General features: G+C 41.1%; 1 long non-coding RNA gene across 1 annotated transcript in view; it reads left to right on the plus strand.

The window, feature by feature from the left end:
* The window catches only part of LOC119527962, an 80,331-nt gene extending 77,527 nt beyond the window's left edge, over positions 1-2,804 (plus strand). The window contains exon 5 of the long non-coding RNA XR_005215513.1: positions 1,493-2,804. This is a non-coding gene — a long non-coding RNA (uncharacterized LOC119527962). The remainder of the gene's footprint in view (positions 1-1,492) is intronic.
* Positions 2,805-6,073: the final 3,269 nt, after the last annotated feature.

The raw sequence follows: 6,073 nt of genomic DNA on the forward strand, positions 1-6,073 counted from the left end.
AGTCCTCCACATTCTTCACTGTGTTCTCTGTGGGCTTAGCAATGCTCAAAAAAGGACTTACTTTTCCTTATTTTGGAAATGCAGAATCTAGACATCACGGGGCTGTGGCTGCTTTAGGGAGTAGATAATCCAGCATGGGAAATACCCTTCATTAGCTATTTTTCTTTCGGTGTGATTAATGACATTTAGGCAGCTTAGGCAACTTAAGAAAATTGCGAACAACTTAAGGCTTCATCTCCAAATTATGCCTCATGTTAGAAGTAAATTTCCAGGAAATATATCTCAGAAAATAGGTACTCAAACTAAAAGCTAGATGCTTTCTGTCCATATTTATCTAAAATCTCTCTTACCTTCCCTAGAAAGGATTGTTTCATGGGTTGCAGATAAGAATGACTGGTTAATTTTCTGTCCAGAAATGAAAGTTTATTCATGACCCTTGGGTGAGAAGTTAGGGGGTGGCTATGGGGAAGAGAAAGCAAAGAGCTCTGTTGGGAATCCACAGAGCTGCAATGTTCCCTTATGCTTTCTCTTCTGAGTCGCTCGATGGAGCACCAAGGCAGCAGGGTCGCATGGCAGGTCCAGGTGGTGCACGGCCCTTCTGTGGTCATGGTGTAGGCTCAGTCTTAGTTGATGGTCAGATAACTTTGAAGATCCTCATGGAGTTTAGCAAATCCTGTCAGATGCTGACAACTTGGGACTAGGTTCTCAGCTGGGCAAGATATTTGCCAAAAGAGAGCAGGGACTGGCAGACAGTGTCAATTCTAAAGGGAATCTTTTGAGTGAAATGATAAGTTGCTGCTGGGTGTCTGCAAATTCCTCACTCCTTAGTAGGTAAAGGAGACTAGGGATGTGAGAAACCAAACCCTGGCCCATCTTGATCTTCCATTGCTCTTTGATTTAGAGGAAAAAATATTGTTTGGTAACTCTAGCTGCCTAAACAGAAATTACTCACAAAGGAGAATTGCCAAGCATCAGGTTTGTGTGTGAAAAACCCACACTGAAATTCAACATTATAAGTAAACTCTGCTCCAGTGACTCCATAACATGGGATACAGCAATTGTTTGTTCCATAGACAAAGGACTGTTTTTAAGGACAGAATGTTTACATTCTTAGAGAAAAGCTTATTCCAAGGGTATTTGAATTCCAGGTTTTTACATTTGTTTTCAGAGCAAGAGTATTCTTCATATATGATACATGAAAAATTAAGGTATTCCTATTTATGAGATACAAAATCATAAATAGAGAGAGAGAGGGAGAGAGAGAAAGTCAGAGAGGGAGGAAATACATTTTCAAATTGCAAATCATATTGCATGGGAGGAGGGAAATTAGGCTCTGGATATGCATTTTTAGGCAATGGGGATTCTTTTCTATATAGTTTAATATACTTTCCAAGTTTTGAACCATGGGCATATATTATTTATATAAACAGAACAAGAAAGATAATATATTCCCTTGTCTCAGAGATGAGCTTATTCTCTGTTCTGCCTACAGACTGAGTGAAATGTAGGGGATCAATCCCAGGACCAGGCCTGGCACGTCCGAGTTTTCATCTCTCCCATATTCCTTTAGAATGGAGTTTGGAAATTCTTCTGACGCTGCCCTGCTTGCTGACAGAGTGGAGCCTGTGGCTGGCAGGGTCATAATCTAACAGACAAAAAACAGTGGAAATACACAAAGTCACAGTCCTCCTGTCTCAGCCCAGACACTGTGCAGGCAAGAAAAGAGAGACTCGCCCCTGTATCCCTCCCCACCTCCCCTGCTCTGGCCTAAGATGACGCTGACTTCACCCAGCAGGCACCTGACCCTCCCCGAGGAGCTGGGAGGGCCTGAAGCACAGTGCATGGCCCTGGTGGGGATGGAGGTTAAGGAAGCAAACAACATTTAAGATGCTCAGTTTGCAGAGCATTCAGGCTTGGGAAGGAGGGCTCTGAGATACCCAATGAAGCTCCACTTTCAGAAACTCTGACAGCTCTGAGGAGGACTAAGAAAGAGCAGGGAAAGGAAGAAAACAAGGAAGTGGTGAGACCATCAGGAGCAAAGGTAAAAGGTGATACTTTGCTGCTGTTCCGCAAACAACAACTGGCAAATCCAGATTTCCCTTAAAGGAAGATCCTTCCTCAGCAAGGCCTAAGGAGGATGCTGAAAAAGACTCTCAGCCGTGACCTGGCTCTGGGTTATCATTGCGGCCTTTGCCAGTCACCCAGTGTGGCCACAGAAGCTCCCTCAGCACAAGACACCCACACAGCTCAATGTAGCAACCTGCTGTGAGGAGATGAAGGAGCTCAAGGCCCAAACTGCCAACCTAAGGAGTCTGCTGAGTGAACTGAGCCAGGAGAAGGAGAGAGACTGAGAAGTGAGGGAGTACAGAAAGAGAGACTAATCAAGGTCACATGACAAATCAAGAGAAAGTCTGATCTAGGACTCGTGCTTTCTGATTTCCAGGTTGCTGTGGAACAGGAGTAAACTAGACCCAGAGCTATGATAAAAGATGCCTGGCTATGGGCATGCAGAGGGAGAAGAGATACAGGGCTGGGTCTTCTCTGTGAGATGAAATGAAGCCCTGGGCGGTTTCTCTAAGGCTCTGACTTCCTGACAGGACTGGGAGGGCAACGTGCGCTATGCTGAGTACAGCCACTTTGTTCTGGGCGATGAAATGAGCAGCTACCGCCTCTTCCTGGGGCACTACAGTGGCAGTGTGGAGAATGACGCCCTCCTCTGTAACAACACGGCCTTCAGCACCAAGGACAAGGACAACTGCGGGGGAGGGGAATGTGTGGAGATCCTTAAAGGCAAAATGCGTGGGTGTGGAGGTAGGGGTGGGGAGTGGAGATTAGGTATAAACCTTTAATCCCACTTAAGAAGAAAGAATAAATAATTTATCACTGTACTATTGGTGTTCTGGCTTTGGGACTATATATATATAGGCTCGAAAGGGCTTATCTTCAAATCCCTGATACCTGGTCTACCATCTATTTTCCAAGGGGTGGGCATACTCAGTTACTGGCACTGTTCTATTTCTTGTGTCAGGTGGATACTGGTACCAATGCTGCACAGACTCCAACCTCAACAGAGTGCACTACCGCCTCAGAGAGCAGAAGATGTATGGCATCTTCTGGAATGACTGGCATAAGTCTAGCTGCTTCCTCAAATGGGTGGAGATGAAAATCCATCCAGAAGACTTCAAGCCCTAAAAGGAGACCTGGAATGCAGAAATAGAGACAGTGAAGGTTGGGAAAGGGCAGAGATGGAGAGGAAGAGAGGCTAGAAATGGTAGGGATGGAAAATGGCCTATAATCTCCAATGAGAGAATGCATCTCTAAGAAGGACAACAAAAGATGTTGAAGCTAGTGGGATGAGGCACTTAATCATAATGGGTCCTGAGAGACACTTCTCAGTGGACTACACTCTGTGGGCTCTCTCCCTGTGATCCCTGACATAGCAGCAGCCTGTCTTTTCCACTTGATTTTTCTGTGGAAAAAAAAAAAGTGAAATTGCTGGATTGAAGGGTAACTTGATATCTGGTTTTCTAAGGAAATGCCAGAATGTCTTCCAGACTGGCTGTACTATTATACAGTCCCACCAGCAATGAATAAGAGTTCCAATTTCTCTAAATCCTCTCCAGCATTTCTAGTTTCCTGTTTGTTTAGTGCCATTCTAATTGGTGTGAGATGATATCTCATTGTGGTGTTAACTTGCATCTCCCTAATAGCTAGTGAAGATGAAAATTTTTTCATGTGTTTTTTGGCCATTTGAATTTCCTCTTCCGAGAAATATCTTTTCATGTCTTTTGCCCATTTTATAGTTGGGCTGTTTGTACTAGCCTTTGAGCTGTAGGATTTTTTTATATATGCAACATATCAGTCTCTTGTCAGATACATGGTTTCCAAATATTTTTCCCATTGAGTTGGCTGCCTCTTCACCTTTTTGACAAATTTCTTTGAGGTACAGAAGATTTTAAGTTTGAGGAGTTCCCATTTATCTATCTTTTCTTTCATGGCTTGTGCTTTGGGTATAAGATCTAAGAAGCAACCTCCTAATACAAGATCTTGAAGATGTTTCCCTACATTATCTTCTAGGAGTTTTGTGGTATTGTCTCTTATATTGAGGTCTTTAATCCACTTTCAGTTAATTTTTGTGTAGGGTGTGAGGTAGGGGTCCTCTTTCATTCTTTTGGATATGGATATCCAGCTCTCCCAGCCCCATTTGCTAAAGAGATGGTTATGTCCCAGTTCAGTGGTTTTGGGGGCCTTATGAAAGATCAGTCGACTGTAAATCTGGGGGTCTGTCTCAAAATTCTCATTTAGATTCCATTGATCAATATGTCTATCTTTCTGCCAGTACCATGCTGTTTTGACTACGGTGGCTTTGTTTTTGTTTTTGTTTTTGTTTTTTTAAGAATGTTTTTAGCAACTGAAGGCGTCTTTCCCTTCAAAATAAATTTAATAACTACCTTTCCTTGTCTGCAAAGTAGGTTGTTGGAATTTTGATTGGAATTGCATTGAATCTGTAGATCAGTTTGGATAGAGTTGACATCTTAATGACACTTAGCCTTCCTATCCATGAACATGGAATATTTTTCCATCTTTTTAGGTCCCTTTCTATTTCTTTTATTAAAGATATGTAATTTTCCATGTATAGGTCTTTTAGTCTTGGTTAAGTTTATTCCTAGGTACTTGATTTCTTTAGTTGCTATTGAGAATGGAATCTTTTTCTTGAGTATCTCTTCAGTTAAGTCATTTCTGGTGTATAGGAACATTACTGACTCATGTGGATTAATCTTGTGTACTACCATTTTGCTAAATTTGCTTATTAGCTCATATAGCTTTGTCATTGATTTCTCAGGGTTTTCCAAATATAAGATCATATCAGATGCAAATAATGACAGTTTTACTTTTTCCTTTCCAATTTGGTTGCCTTTTATTTCTTTGTCTTGTCAGATTGCTCTGGCTAGCTCTTCTAGCACAATGTTGAACAACAGTGGTGACAGTGGGCATCCTTGTCTCATTCCTGACCTTAGAGGGAAGGTTTTCAGTCTCTCACCATTGAGTACTATACTGGCTGTGGGTTTTTCATATATGCCCTTTATTATATTGAGGAAGTTTCCTTCAATTCCTACCTTTTGAAGTGCTTTTATCAAAAAAGTATGCTAGATTTTGTCAAATGCTTTTTCAGCATCAATCAAAATGATCATTTGGTTTTTCCCTTTTGATTTGTTAATGTGTTGTATTACATTTATTGGTTTTCTTATGTTGAACCATCCTTGAATGCCTGGAATATGCCCCACTTGGTCATGATGTATGATTTTTTTAATGTGTCTTTGGATTCAATTTGTAAGTATTTTGATGATAATTTTTGCATCTGTTTTCATGAGGGAGATTGACCTGTAGTTTTCCTTTCTTGTAGCATCTTTTTCTGGTTTTGGTATTAGATTGATGTTAGCTTCATAAAATGAGTTAGGTAGTGACAGGTGCATTTCTAAGATTACTAAGACTATTTTAAGTCACTACAGGATCACAGGGGTAGCCAAAATTTGTTATCCATGATGTGAATTTTAATCCTACTGCTCCTTTTTTGGTGAGGTGGGGGAGTGCATGGTGGAGAGTGGGGGTGGGTGTTGGAAACACTAGGATATGCCTATAATATATGGGTTTAGCATTCAATGCCTGTCCATCCACTTTCTGTTATATATGACAAAGGATCAGTCAGACCAATATCTGTATAATTTTGGAATCTGTTGGAAAGAGTCAGTTTGGAATTCAAAGGATAACCTGAAGACTGAAAGACATCATACGTAAATTAAGAAATAAGCCTCCCTTAATGAGTTCAGAGGCTACATCAGTTCCCAGATGAACATATTTGGACTTAAGGGCATAAATATGTATATGCACATTTATTGCAAGCCTATTTTGGGTGGCATTGTGCTTAGAAGTGTCTTGGAGTAGAAAAGAGGTATATTACAGTACTCTAGCTGAGTATATGAGAACTGCATGCTATGGAATCAGGGAAGTCCTAGAAACTATTTTTTTAAATTCAGTTTTATTGAGATACATTCACATACCATGCAGTCATCCA

The sequence above is a fragment of the Choloepus didactylus genome, chromosome 2, assembly GCF_015220235.1.
Source record: "Choloepus didactylus isolate mChoDid1 chromosome 2, mChoDid1.pri, whole genome shotgun sequence".
Taxonomy (NCBI): domain Eukaryota; kingdom Metazoa; phylum Chordata; class Mammalia; order Pilosa; family Megalonychidae; genus Choloepus; species Choloepus didactylus.